The sequence below is a fragment of the Semicossyphus pulcher genome, unplaced genomic scaffold (assembly GCF_022749685.1).
Source record: "Semicossyphus pulcher isolate SPU_LCO1_2020_fin unplaced genomic scaffold, fSemPul1.0.p SCAF_18, whole genome shotgun sequence".
Classification (NCBI taxonomy): Eukaryota; Metazoa; Chordata; class Actinopteri; order Labriformes; family Labridae; genus Semicossyphus; species Semicossyphus pulcher.
The window spans coordinates 21246559-21261867 of NW_027211691.1; the positions used below are offsets into that span (position 1 = coordinate 21246559).

The following is a 15309-nucleotide window of genomic DNA, read 5'->3' on the forward strand; positions in this document are numbered from 1 at the left end:
AGACGATCCACCGGTATATTCTCATCGTATTTCAGATTCTGTCCCGCTCTGAGCCGTTGCCTGCAGTGAAACGGTAGTATTTCACACCAGCGTCTCTCGCTGGGTCGTTCCTTTCAGAGGGAGGGAGGGACGCAATGCACTCTGGGTGTTGTAGGAATGTAGAGTGGGCGAAACCACGAGCTGTTTGTACAACTTTCTCCACAGCTATGGCGCCAATTTAAAATATTATTGCTTCTATCGATTACAGAGAACACCAGCTTTGACTGGCTTCTTCCAGGGGCGAACTGCTCCTTTAAGTAAAAGGTAGAGCTGCAAATAACAATCTGTTCGTTATTGAGCCAATGAAATGTCAGAAAATAGTAAAAATATTATCCTTTGATTATCATTTTTCACTTTTTTGGCTTGAAAATGACAAAAACAATTCCTCTTTTATGGAAATAGTTGCATGATAGCGATTTTTCTTTTTTTTTATTGGTGTATTTGTAATCTGGCAATGATTTTTTTGACTAATCGATTAGATGTTTGGTCTGCATCATGTCAAAACATAGTGAAAATCAGTGTTTGCCAGAGCCTTAGACGACGTCCTCAAATGTGTTGTTATGTCCACAACCAAAAGAGGTTCCATTTATTATCGTATGAGTAAAGAAACCAGAAAATATTCACATTGAAGAAGCTGGAATAAGAAGATATTACTCAAGAATCAAATTATCCAAAATATTTGGTGAATAATTGATGAACTGTTGCAGCTCTTTCTTCTTTTCCTTGGTGACACTTTGGCTTATCGCTGAGCTGGATCTCTACACCGTGACGACTGTGGCTTTGCAGAGTCTTTACATCCGAACACCAGCGTGGTCCATTAGATGATTTGCAACATGATGTCACTAAGCCAGTTTCTAGGCGTGCATGTAAAGGCTCTTAATTAATGAAACCACTGCAGCTGAACTCTGATGAAGGAGGGGAGTCCGGCAGACACACCCACATTGGCAGGAGAGTGAAGGCTGTATGTGCGCGTGTGCACTCAGAGGAAAGCACCACAGCGTCTTCCAAGGACCATCATTCCTGTGAGAGACACGACGGGCATCCACAATGACTCACTTTTTCATGAACTCTTCCTCCTTCTTTCTTTCTGTCTGTTTCTCTCATTTTCTCTGCCTCACACTCCCTCTCTTCCTGGATCATAACAGCAGTGCAATTTACAGCTTTTGGTCAGCCCGGGGCTCTGTGTTAGCGCGTGTGTGTGTGTGTGTGTGTGTGTGTGTGTGTGTGTGTGTGTTAAAGGGCGTGTCCCTCAGCCCTCATCAGCGTTGGCTGCAGTGCAGAGCGCCTCTCTTCATAACCAATACCAGATCTGTCCCATACCAAATCTGTTACAGTCCACTGCATGCCGTTACAAAAACGCAACGGCATGAGTATTACTGATTAAAATGTCTTGTAGTTTAAATGCATGCATGTTTTCAAAATAAAAGCAGCACACCCATAAAAGCGAGAGCACTGAAAACCCTGTGGTGTCCGACCAACTGTTAAAAACTCAAAAATATGATGATATAAAGTGGAAAAAATGCAGCAGATCATCACACTTGAGAAGCAGGAAGAAGCAAATCCTTTTATTTTTTGCCTAAATGTTGCTCCAAAGTCGAGTATTAAAGTAGGTTTTGATTATTTTCTTTACAAATCATCGTCCAAGCATTTAAGACGACATGAAAAAGTCACTTTAAAAGCCTAAATCTTCCACGCAGGCCCGTCCCTCCTCTGCAGAGCCGTGTCTCTGCCCTCTCTCATGTGGGTCGACCTTCTACACTCATAATTACAATCAAAAGAATTGCAGCTGCTGCTCCGGCTGCAGTAACGCATGCAGTCGCTGCCGCGCGTGGGAGAGGTAAACATGACACTCCCAGTCAGACATGTAAAAAGAGTTCATATCAAAATAAATATTTCATATTCCATTACGCTGTCGGAGTATTTTTAGAGTTCGGGGAGCGTCTCTGCAGCCGCTTATGAATTTTAAATGGCCTGTTGTGAATATTTCACCAGTCGACCAGAATAGCCGGGCGGGACGCAGGAGAGGACGTGGTGTGTGTCTCGTGGATGGAAGCATCTCTGTACTGGCTTATGCACGTTTGATTTTATGATTCACTGATGTGACTTTCTTTTCAATCAATGGAATAATTGTTCAGGTAAATTGTGAACCAATTAAGTTACTCAGTTTATTATGTTGAACCAAGACATTGGGGCTTAAGAAACACACCATGTAACTGCCCTGTTTCTGGTTTGATCTCAGCCGTAGACCTCTCTCCTTCTGTGAGCCATTTCTTCATGCTGTCGTTATCTTTCAAACACAGGCAAATAATATTCAGTTGTCTTTACCATTAGATAGAAAGAAATATTGCATTTAAGTCTTTGTAAATTCTTGGTGCATGATATATGACTTAAAGCCCCCCTCCAGTGAATATCAAGTGTTTAACCTTGTAAACATCTCCATGTGGTGTTCTTCATGTGCTACAAAACACATCAGGGACAACATCAGCAGTCATCTCCATGGCTGGGCCTGTCTGCTTTTAAACTGCAGTGTACCAAGGACAGGCTGAATAACAGGTTTAAGATTGGCAGGTTTGAGACGTCACAAACCTAAGGAGCCAATCCCGTTAATGGACGGGGTGACGCTACGCATATCATTATGTGTAACCTATGGCAACCACTCGGCGATGCGCAACCAGCTATAACCGTCATAGTAATTTTTGCAAACTCACTACTGACTGCTAAGGTTAACGTTACTACTGCTAATTACTACATTTCAAGCTAGCTAAGTTTCAACAAGTTGCCACTAAACGATGGCAGAGTTTTCAGACGGATGGGGCGTTATGGGCGTTGCATAGTGGGTGGGGCCTGTGCAGATTTAGGAATTTTTAATTAGGGTGAAGGAGGAGATGCTTCAGCATTTTATGTCTTAAAACATGACTGGAGCTGGTCTTCAACCAATCGATTAAGAACCTTAACTGATGACAGTTGAGTCTCTAAGAGGGACTGAAGCCCCTTTTACACTGTCAGATCAAGGCGGGATTATTACGCCTCTGTTACACTGCACAGAGGCAGAACGGTGGGGTGAAGTCGTTCCGCCTCTGTGCCGGCATCGGAGGTAGTAACAGAGGCGTAGCAGAGGCGAAACTTCGAACAGCATGTGTACAGTATGTATTTGAAGCACGTACTGTTTGTTTACACCTCGCGCACGTTTTGTTTCTGGCATGCCGGTGTCGCTTGGTCTAATGTAAAATGGCAAAGGCGGCAGGACGGCGGAGCTTCGTTACGGCACTGGGGCAGATGTACGTAAAAAGGGCTTTAGAGAGTGAGGTATTAATAAAAGGGTGCCATTTAGAAACAATACCGAACTCCAGGTACCAGTACTGTTTCTAATGTGAAAGGTACCCAACCATAACCAACACACTCTGTAGCTATTCACAAAACTTCAGCAGACTCTCGTCAGGAAGGGGAAATGAACCGGTCTGTAGTCTGTTAAATTTAGGAATCATTTTGTTTTTCTCTTTTTTATTTGAACTGTAATATATAATTTGGTGCTGCACGTGTAATCTCACATGTCAAACAGTCCCACAAAATCTCATCTCATCTCAGCATTAACCCAATTCTAAAGGATATAATCACAGTACTCAAATATTAACCTAGCACTCATGTGCTGATGAAAGACATTCATTTAACCAGCCTGGTTTACTTTTCATCAAACAGCCCTGTTTGCATTCATTACAATGGAGCCACTCTGGACTGTTTTATCCCCTTTTTTAATGAATAAACCTCTTAATGAATGAGGTGTTATTACGCAGATTCTATCTGTTCTCCCTCCATGTTTGCTGACACCCATTAATCCGTAATTATGCACCTATCAGGCGTGTGTGTGGACTGCGTGGACCCTCCACCCCTCTGCCTCCCTCTGAGTCTGCAGCAGTCCAACCTCAAACCTCAGCCGAGGGAATTCCTGGATCGGCTTACACCGCGGCTATATGGGCTCTTTATGAAGCGCACGCCGGCTAACGACGGTGTCACACTTTCTTAAAGGAGCCTTTCAGACGTCTGGAAAGTCTGAGTGACTTAGTTTACATTCAGGGTGGACAGGTTCGTCTATACGTCCTATTCTGGCATCTTAGCAGCCCGGCGTCTTGAATCAGGTGTTTGTTTCAGCGTCTGATTGATGAAGTTTATGTGGAGTTTCCAGACGTGGGCGGCTAACGGTGTTTGGTGGCTTCTGTGTGGAATACTGGTGTCTTTTTTAGGGTGAATCCTGCTTCACTCAGGGTTTTTTTTCAGCCTCTAGAGTCACGTTAACACATAAGCCCTGTGTCTGACGTGTTAAATCTGACCCATTCATAAAGGCCGCTCTCACAGGTTAATCCCTCACTCACGCAACACCTGTTACTGCTGCTGCAGCTGAGGCCGCTGCTAAACCGGGCCTGACATAAATATAGTGTATCTACTATAAACAGTTTATGAAGAGAGGTTGCTGCTGTGCTAATGTTGGAAATAACACATTGTGGACGAGATACGAGTTATTATTATCTATGTTAAAAGAAATACACGACAGCATGCAGCCTAAGTTACGTTCAGAAAAGCTTACAAGAGTAGATTAAAGAGTTGCAACTAACTAATTTTATTCTTAATTGATTGTTTATTCTCCTTATTAATTCAAGAGAGAGCCTTCGGTCTTTAGAGTGAGGTGTGCAAAGTGTGATGTCCTCACATGATGTCACTTGAGTCAGCGTCGGCTGAACACAACAAGATACAAATGTATCTTACTAGACCTATTTCTGCTCCTCATCTCTACTGACAGCTAGCTACAAGAGGCTACATTAGCCCCTTCTAGCATAACACACCAGAATCACAAAGTGAGCTGTCATTAGTTAGGTTGCATTGTGGGTAATGTAGGCACCAAAAGTTTGATAGGGGGTTCGGAGTTAGACCTTAGCAGACCTACTTCTGCTCCTCATCTCTGCTCAAGGCTCAATTAGCCCCTCTAGTATAACACACCAGAATCCCAAAGTGTGTCAGTAGTTGGGTTGCATTGTGGGTAATGAAGGCACCAGATTTTAACAAGAGAAATATGTGAAATTCAATCGACAAAATTTCTGGCTCTGATGCATCGCTTGTGCTCCATCCTGATGACTGTCACAGTTACAAAGACGCATTCCTTTTTCTGACCAGCAGTTCAGAACCCAAACATGAATCTACTCGGATATAAATAAAGGGTTGAATAGGCTTATTTGGACATTAAAAGCTGGAAATAACGTAAGCGTTTAATTGGCTATGGTAAATGTTAGCTGGTTACTTCATTGACAAATCGTTTCAGTACTGATGGAAAGATTTAGGTTAACATTTTTGTTTGTTCATGGAGGAAGATTTGTTTTGCACAGCCAGTACAACACATCATCATACAGAGAGAGACGATATAAACAATCCTCTTTATTTACATTCATAAGAAATGGGGTTGTACAATAAAGAGATAATGTCTAGTGAGGTGCTTTACTGGACTGCTTTTGACAGATTGATAAGAGTACAGTTCGTCATCGGGATTGTGATTAGAGCCGCATCCCTAGCAACGGTCTGTTCTTCATAACAACTGTCTGTTATTGAGAAAGCACCTACCTTAGGAGGGCCATAATAAACCAATCAGAATCAAGTATTTAACACAGGCAGGATGCTCTTTTATCACATCGCAATGTGGATTTGCGCTTGGCCTATATTGGATGTATTTATGTGTTGTGCACCCCTAATTAGGGTTTTTGAAAGCAGGTCAGTTAATGCATGTTGACCCACTGATTCTGACCTCACACACAGGGCTTATCTCACATCCCTGTGTCCGTCTGACAGGTGTATAACTGTGTCTTCATTAGCGCCTCCCGATCTGATCTGAGGCCTTTTCTCGTCTCACCTCCTCTGAACCGCGTTTCTCTCCCTGAGGGAAGCTGCGTGAGCGCCGAGGAGAGACGCAATCATTAACCATCGACAGAGAGAGGTTTTTTTTTTTTTAATTCAGGAGGTGTTGGAGTCGGGGTCCGGGTGCGGCTGTCATCAGAAACGTATTTGCTCCTTTTTTTCACCGTCCGAGAGCAGCTGCTGAGGAGTGAATGAGCCGGCTACTGAATGCTTGATTGGCACAGGCGTTTGTCTGGGAGTGTCAAGGGACCTCTGGAGACAATTGTCCAGATCAAGCAGGGCTCCTTCACCGGGGAGCCTCGCTAATACGCTGAGCTCATGCAAACCCCCTGTGGGCTCCGGCTTTTGTCTTCCTGGTTAGATTTTGGGTGAATATCCAACCCCGAACCCTCTCCTCTCTGCTCCCTCAGCTCCTCCGCTCTGAAGGAAATCCCCTTCGTTTCTCCTCCTCCTGGAAGCTCGCTGCTGTCGTGTGTTTCTTCTCCGCTCTGCACAGATGGTCTCCATAGCAAACTGTGATTTCGATGCTTGTTTTTGCCAGTGGAAGAGAGGAGATGCTTGGGCTCATAAATGTGCTTGGGCATTACTCACAGGCAGTCAAACTGGTTGGAGTTGTTGCGTCATGGCTTATGTTTGAGTTGGATACATCTTAAAATGAAAAGAACGCTGGTGCCAACTTCCTCCTCGCTGCAAAGCATGCATGAAAAGGCAGCCTTTGTTTTGTTAGTGGACTTTTATACGAGGACTTTTTGATAATCGTTTGTTTTGTTCGAGAAGGGAAACATTGGCTCTCCCTTCACATTAAATGTTGAGTCATTCTAGTACCTATATTTGCCACATTTAATGAACTTGTATTGCAGATTTGACAGTTCCACAGCTTGTTAGAAGCAGCATAAATCAAAGACAGTGAACACTGTCTCATTATACTTTTTCTTTAATAGTCCTCCAGTGCATTCAACACAATGTGTCTGATCACTCACATTTCTGAGCGCTCCTGAACCCAGCACGACTCAGCGCATCCCCCTGAAACACGGCAGTTAGGGAGACATGCCCGTACTTGTTTACTGCAGCTACTACGGAGACATCAGTGATCGCCGACGGACTCTTTTTATCTCTTTTTATTGATAATGCACCATGTTAGAGGTGCACTAATATTGTAACGGTATTGTAGCGGTGTTTATGTCCACCTCTAAATCCAGTATCACTCTCTTGTGGCTCTGCTTTTGGTCTCCACCACCTCCTATCTCACTCTTTTATTCTATTTTATTTAATCTTAATTTGTATAGGGACACACGTAAACCGATGCCACACACTACAGCATTTATAGCCTTGGCTAATTTGCACTGCCTGTCCGTAGATGTGCCTTTAAAATACATAAAATCAATGACAAACGAGAGACAGTACAAAACAGACTCAGCCACAAAGCAGATATAACAATACAGGATACAAAATATCCTACAATAAAACTTAATGTAAAACAGGAAGCACAAAATCATACATGACTACAAGACTCAGCCCTCTTCAAAAACTTTTTAGCAGCTGAATGCTCCAGTTCATTCACAAGCTGCTCTATAATTGTATCCGTCTGCTGTCCAGTGCTCAGCGTAGGTAGTGTTCAGCGGGTTTTTAAAGCTTTGTCTCTGTAAGCAGCCGCCTGACGAGGCCTAAAACGACGCTATAAGAGCGATAAGTGTGAAAAGTAAAGTTAAACGGCTAAACAATGAGCTCAAAGTCACTGTTAAGCTCCTTAAAGCTGAGGAGAGCTGCAGGTTTGGGCAACAATACTCCCTGGGTTCATCACTAGGACATTGTTTTCAACTGTCACCTGAAACATTATTACAATTTATCTTCCTTCATGTTTTGTCAGAAGCACATGTAAAAGCCCACCAGAATCTGTTTTGTGTCGCTGCTAAGTTTTATTTCCTCCTTTAACTGACCAAAAGGAAACTTCGCCATGCAGCTTTTTTCAGAATGATTATTTCTTTCATTGCTTTAATCCGACTGTTTATAATATTCCCAGGTGCAAACAGCTTCTCTCACTCACTTCCTCTTTCGTTACAGCTTCTTTCCTTCCCTCCAGGAAAGAAAGCCTGGCTCTGTATGCGCTCGCCCTCCCCTCGTCCTCGTGTATTGGCAGATGATAGTGCGGTTAAATTATATTACAGGCCCTCACATTCACTACCTGACTCCATTATTGCCTCCTACGCTCACACTGAGGCACTTATCTGAGCCTGAAACAAGATCAATCCGCCCCTGTATCTGCCCGATCAGCCTGCTACCTCCCCAGGGTCGTCGATTGTGAGGGTTCTTTCCCCTCGGTTCCCCTCCTGAGGGTTGAATGAAGCAAGGCATTGTGGGTGTGCAGTGGTGTGGGCGCGCAGTCTGTTCCCCGGCCCTCATTAGCCGGTCCTTTGTTACAGTAAGCCATACCTCGCGGAGCCCAGATGCAGCGTGTCCAGATTAGATCTTACACCCGCCAGGAGTCCTGAAAAGCCACCCCGAACGGAGCCTAATCCTCCTGCAAGACTTTCCCTTTTCTTCTTGCTCTCTGTGCCACACACACACATAAAGTTGGTCACACACAAGCGCCGATCGGAGACTTCAGCGGTTACTTATTGTAGTTTCTGGAGCCCTGTCGGTGCCTTGTGTCTTTAATCCGCGTCCAGAGATCCTGTCAGCTGCTTACAGACCACGGGCCTCTTTTGCCTTTGTTACACAAATCAGAGCCGCAGATAATCATCTAATAAATCCGAGACTCCAACATTTGAGTGGATTAAAATGAAACGGCGTCATGAAACAACCTGGTTTTCATTGTGTTGTGTTCTCCAGAAACGTAAACATCTGAAACGAGTTTCACGTCTCGGGAAAAACACATCTCTGGCTGGATTTTAAGGATTCTTTCCTGCGGTTGCAGAGTTGTGTTTTTAATGTAAATATAAAAACTTTTCCTCGCACCATTTTTTACTTCTTTCTCCGTCCACAGTCCTGACTTGTGTTTGCGTTCTGTCGTTCCAGCTCGAAGGCTCGTAAGTGGTCTCAAAAAACCCGACACCGCTCTCTGAACATGTTGTCCATTTCTCCATCCTTGTCTTTATTTCACCGCAGCAGCAGCCTGGATGTAGTTCTTGGCTCTGAATGTGATGTTGTGTGAAGCCACAAGGACATTTGCAAAATTATCAGCAGGGGGACTCCAAGACCGAATTGCACTGTGTCGGGTCCAGCAGCAGTTACGACACAAAGTCAGTCCTCCTGTTGGTCGCTGTTTCGTAGCACCGCCCTCCACAACCGCCGGTAGAATTTCACACTGCTCTCCTCAAGCGGATTTTATCAACTGGCCCCGCACCGGTTTCATTTGTTGTTGCTGCTTTTCTGGGCTGGTCAGCGTTGCTTACAATTTACACCTCGGTGTGAACTCGTAAATTTCCTCAAAGAACTTTCCAACTGGTGTTTAAGAGCTGTGGTCACTTTATTGTGTGTTTAAACTTCATCCCATTAACCTGCTTTCTTCTGTATTTATATCAAAGTAAACTGCAGACACTCGGGCTTCATGTTGTTGGACAGACTCTCACTGTGGGCTCTCGGACGTTCAAATTTTCACGGGTTATTTTAAGTGTCTCATATTCAAAATAAATCCACATGCAGTTTATCAGGCTTCTTCCTGAGTGTCTAATGCACTGCCATTAGGGCTGCACGATATATCGTTGAATAATTGCGATGTGCGCAAGTGAGACACGCCGAGCTGCTACTTTATTGTTGCTCGCCAGTTTCTCATTTTCATCATTCATCTACAGGAAACGTCTGTTCGAACGTCTTTACCAGAGCACACAGTTAACTGACCTTTGTGCATCTTTGTGTTGCCTGTCTGTGAACTGTAAACAAGCATGCAGCACTGCTGATGTCGCAGATTAATAGAGGCATGGTCGAGGCAGACGCTCCGTTACGCAAGGTGGGTTATAAATGAGAGTATTCCCGTTATCAGCGGCACCTTGACCCGGTGCTGGTTATCGCCGTGCCCGCTCAAACGGACCATTAACGGAGTGTGTACTCTCACAGCATGAGGCTGTGTGCCAACAGGAAGCAGGCGGCGTGAGTTTCTGTTTCAAAATGTGAAACATTTGATCATTGTGAAAGAAAGGAACTGTGGGCCTACTTTGTCAGAGTCGCTGAACCATGTGTGGGAAAAGTAGGAGAGGAGTTTTGTTTTCTTTGTTAAGAACGGTAATTAATGGATTTGTGAAAACATGACTCTCCTGCTTACGTTACTTACAACATCTACTTCACCTGAGATGACCCGACTCATCCTTAAAGCTGCCTCGGATCTGCCCAGACACAGAGAGCACGGCTAAATCCAGCAGACACACACACGTAAATCCTTCCTTTCACTTTTGCTTCGTGTTTGTGCAGCAAACTGAATAAAAAAACATCCTCAACCATCCTTCGAGCCTGACCTTTATGACACACACATGTATACATAAACACAAAACCTTGACATCCCACAAGCGCCCACGGGGAACGCCGCGCTCCAGCGGTCGACGTTGTTGTCGTCTGTTTTTTTTTGCCACAGCAACTGCGTGATATTCCTGAGCGGCATGACTAGTTTTTGTGTCCGCACCATGGCACCAGATCCACTTCCTGCCAACAGGAATTCCATTCAGGGATCTATTTTCTTATCATGTGTTTTAGATTTAGAGGAATGTAGAGACGTATATGAAACTTTATAACAGCCTGAAATGTATTAGAGGAGGTATTTTAGGCAGGAAATTGTACCTCTAATGGGAATGTGGGCTTGTAATGCCTATAACTTATAATAACTTATAAACATGCAGCAGATCGTACGCCTCTTGGAAATAGCCGTCAGACTAAATCCTTGTTTTGGCTTCCACAAGTCGAGCGTCTCAGCTGGCTGTTTGGCGACTTCTATTCCTGCCGTCTTTTCCGTACAGAATACCACACGCTATATCGAGCCCGGCGAATGTGGTAACAAGATGCTCATAACAAAACGCTGAGAGGGAACATTCCTCGACTGGGTTCCTGATGTTGTTTTCACGGACGCTTGATGCCGTCTCGGATGGCAAATGTTCCTCAGAATCAAAATAGACAAAGTCACATCGCTGTTTTAAAAGTGGAAGCCAACCTCTAGACTTAAGCTAATGGGACAATCCTTCTTACTAGTGACTCACCTTTGATGCTGTTGTCTTTAAGCAACGTTCCACAGACTTATTCAACGTTTGTTAAGCACAGCAGAGTCCTAATGTTGCTGTCGGAGCAGCTGAAAGCTCCAGAGAGCCCTGAGATGAAAATGTGATTAAATATTGAATAGATGTTTTGGCCCTGCTGTCTCTCACTGGAGAGATGGACTAAAAGGTATGAGAGCAGAGTCCATCCTGCTCCTAATGCTCTCACTGCTCCGCCATAGAGTTGCTAAGCCTCTGTGGAGTTTTATTTACGTCTGAGGATTCAGGAGGTATTCCCCTGTGGCATCATGGCCTCCCTTTTACTTAATACAAGGAAGCTTTAAGTGGAGGTGGTGGTGTTTCGATTTACATGTATGCTAAGGCTCTAATTCTGTCCTGAGTGAGGAGGGAGAGGAACACTGTCATGGTCAAGGCGATCTAGACATAAACAGACACTTTTGGAGGTCTGAACAAATCATTGTCTAGATTCCGTCCCATTGTTCCTGATGGCATCTGCACACACTCAGCATATTTGGAGATACTGGAGCTCGTTTGTTGCACTGCAGAGCTTTGGTGTAAAATAACATTCACAAACTTGAAGCGAGATAATCGTTTGAACATGGAAAGGATGAATTTGGTCTAAATGTTGTTATTTTGCTTTGTTTAAATGTCTGTTAAGTCACTATCTGTCGCCGGATGAGGTAACACAATGGTGACTGAGCCTATGGCCCACTGATGAAAGCCTTTGCATTTGCAGTATTACAGACTGGGTGTCTCAAGCAGCGCCCAGTTAGTGACGCGTTTTCCATCACCCAGCAGTGGTTGGTCTGCCAGAGAGGGTAGGCGGAGCTAAGCGGCTGCTTTTCCGTTCTCTGCAAGTGTTGCGAGTAAACAGTAATCTACTATGGCTGAGAAAACAAAGAAAAGATGGATGACTACAGATACAACTTCAACAAGAAGTGAAAATCCAAAGAAAAAGAAACAAACTCGACGCTCAGATGAAGCAAACAGTCTGAAAAGGAAAGCGACCGTCAGCCAGGAAAATCAAGAGTTACAACCGGAGCCAACCGTGGACGTCACACATGTGACACTCTCTGGATATCTGGGAAGTGTGCTCCCGAAATTACCGTTTATCGCCGAGATCTTCGAGATTGCAACTTTAAAGATCCTGCACACCCACATAGGAGTTATCAGTTACTAATAAGACATCAAGTCAGGTTAAATTTTGAGTGAGCTCTGATGGGAAATGCGTGATGCCAACAAAAATCAATGAACTATCAATGACCATATTAACGACAGCAACTAAACCAATGTGGAAGCTGCCAATCAAAGCAGAGAAGACCCCCTGTCTGATCGGTCTTCCATCCTTACGAGTGTGTGTGAGCAACAAAGATGACATTTTATATTATGATAGATGGTATTTTATCCTGTTAATGCAATATATTTTGTAATGAAGTACAAATTACAAAACAATCTAATGGAAAATATCTGTTCTTTTGCCAATCTAGTGCATGAATTACCCGGAAAATAACAAGGTTCTTCATTACGTTGATGACAAATCTTATAAATCCAGTATCCTGGATTCACTAGCACGGACCACACCTTCAACAGGATGCGATATACCAATTAATTGATGATTGAGATTGATGATAATGATGCTTGGGATCGGAGAGGTCAAACTTCTTGCGGTCAGCGTTTTGGGGAAGCTTTGCTGGGGATCTGCTGTAGCACCCGGGCACGACAAACCCCCTTTGGACCCTGCGGATTGGAGGACAGAAAGAAACAGACAAAGAGTAAAGGGTGGGAGGGAGGGGTGCAGAATGTGGGAGCGAATGAGGACGAGAGAGGCGCGGTTGAGGTGTGGTCCTACTCCTGAAACTTCGATCTTACGAGCAAGGACCACACCTGGGAGGAGGGATGTTTTTGCAGCAAGTGAACCGGAGGAACATTTTAAGTGTCCATGAGGGGCTTGAGTGGGATTTCAATACGGAGTTCAACATTAAATGTTTCCTTTTAATATTAAAGGGATAGATTCCTCGATATAGAAACCTCTTAACTGGGTTACTGTGCATCACATGTTCACGCAACACCTGGTACTCTGTGACCACCACGTCTGCCACACAGGCCTCAGGTCTTTGTAGTCTCCAGATGAGCTGCAGGCGTGCAGAGGTGGGCGGCTCGGCTCTACATTTATGCGCCTTATAGATTCCACAGAGCACATATGCTTCCTTATCTGCATTAGCCCCACTTGACTTCCTCTACTGCCTGTGAAAACAATCCAAGTTATTCCTGTCTGTTTTCGCTGATAGCAACTCTCTGCAACTTTCCGAGTATTCCCCTTTTTTTACTTACCTCCGACTCGTTAGGCGCCTGGTCCTCTCCTTTCATTTGTTCTCATGATTTATTGATCAGCCCGACATGTGAGTCTGTTAGCGAATGCGAGCTAAAACTTTTAACGTTTGGCAGCGGAGGAGGTGAGTTAGAGAGAGTGAGATGGAGGAGACAGGAAAGAGGCTGCCTGGTGTGTGTGCGTGCATACTTCAGAGGGAGAGTTTTGTGTGCTGAGTGGGTGGGTGCGTCATTCAGTCGGTCGGCCCGGGCTCTCTGCAGTGCACTCAGCCTGCTGTGCTCTCTCCTCTTGAGTGGAAACATCATGTGTCTGTGGGACGCCCAGAGGAACAGCCCTGTTTCTCCACACCGAGACCAGATTTCAAGGCGGACGGAGGGAGAAAGAAGCTGAGAATGGACTCTGGTTTGGAGTAAAATAGAGGAACTAAAAGACGCAGAAACTTGACGATCTTTTGTGTCATTGGATCTCACCACCTTGAATCTTGCAACTCCATGCTGGCCCAGAGGAACAGCCCTGCTTCTCCACTCTGAGACCAGATTTGAGGACGGACTTCGGGGGAAAGAGATGACAATGGACTTGGATTTGGAGTAGACTATCTTGAGGAAAACACAAAGAAACCAGATCATTTCTGAGGATATATTCTGCCTGTGAAAACACAACCTCAGACCTGGCTATGCCATGCTGGCCCAGAGGAACGGGCTCCCTCCGGGCTGTAAGCCGGTTCCTCTGAAGGACCACCCTGACCTGCTGGATGTGGACGTGACCGCAGAAGGATGCTGCTCCCTCTCTCCCTCCCCGTCATCCGGAGGTTGCCCCTGGGCTCGTCTGGCCGGAGTGGACGGCTGCCTGTCGGAGCCGTACTGCCTCTGGTTCCAGCTGTTAGCCCGAGCGTACTGGGGAGAGGTGGAACTCGGTCTCACAAGTCCAAACCGCAGCGTGTCCTGGGCTCGGCTCAGGGAAGCCTCCAGGAGGAACTGTGTCCGATCGCGGGTAAGGAATGTAACATACCAGGAGAGATGGAGAGCGTCCTTGTGAAGTCGTAGTGGCATTTAGGAAAACCCCGAGCAGCTGAAATATGCGTTCAGCATTATCAGCGTCTGTCAGAGGTGTATAGGTTTACATAGGAAGCCTCTGAGACGGGAGGAGAGGTGAGGGGCGGCTGCACTTTGTTGTGCCGGCTGAGGAATTCAGTGTGCGTCATTCTGCTCTCCAGCGGCAGGGTAGTCCTGTTTCACTGACCGATATCTTGTGTAACGTGTCTGCTTGGGTGTTAGGTTTCTTTATTGTTGTTAGGTTCACATGGACACTTGTGTGTCAGAGGAAGATGCTGTTTATTTTCCAGCTGTGCGTACATCTACAGACACTTCTTCTTCTGCAGGCCTGACGCTGAATGGCATGAAGTCATCATTCAGTGATGGACTAAATCAGGGAGTTAAATGCGTACTTTCCAACGCTGTAGTGAATAATTGTGACTAATGTAAAAGTCTGTGGTCAGAGAGGGAGAGAAGTTTGGAAAGGAAAACAAGAAAGGGAGTGACAGAGGTAGATCCATGAGGTCAGACGTCCTAAAAGTGACTCACACGGTTGAAAAAATAGAAGGTAGTAATGAGCTCCCACACGCGAGCCCATTCAAACCCTCGTCTCATGTACATAAAGAAAGCAGGGACGGGCATGCAAATGCACCATCCTGCAGGCCACAGCGCCATATGGCAGCACGCAGATCAAACCCTCAGCGTGCACATAATGGTGCGGACTGTTTTGATGAACAGACTGTATGCATAATTGAGTATCAGTGATTGTGCGAGCTTGTTAGGAGCAGATTTACAGTATTGTGTCTTTGAATGTGTCTGA

At 45.1% G+C, this 15309-nt stretch overlaps 1 protein-coding gene across 2 annotated transcripts in view; it reads left to right on the plus strand.

Annotated features, from left to right (window-relative positions):
• Positions 1–15309, plus strand: part of arhgap21a (Rho GTPase activating protein 21a) — a 97297-nt gene that overhangs the window by 30788 nt on the left and 51200 nt on the right. The window contains exon 1 of one of the 2 annotated variants that reach the window (XM_069666855.1): positions 14262–14448. The exons of the other annotated variant lie outside the window; for it this stretch is intronic. The gene's annotated coding sequence lies outside the window, so the exon portion shown is untranslated. Of the gene's footprint in view, positions 1–14261; positions 14449–15309 lie in introns of those variants that run through there. 2 annotated transcript variants of the gene reach the window in all.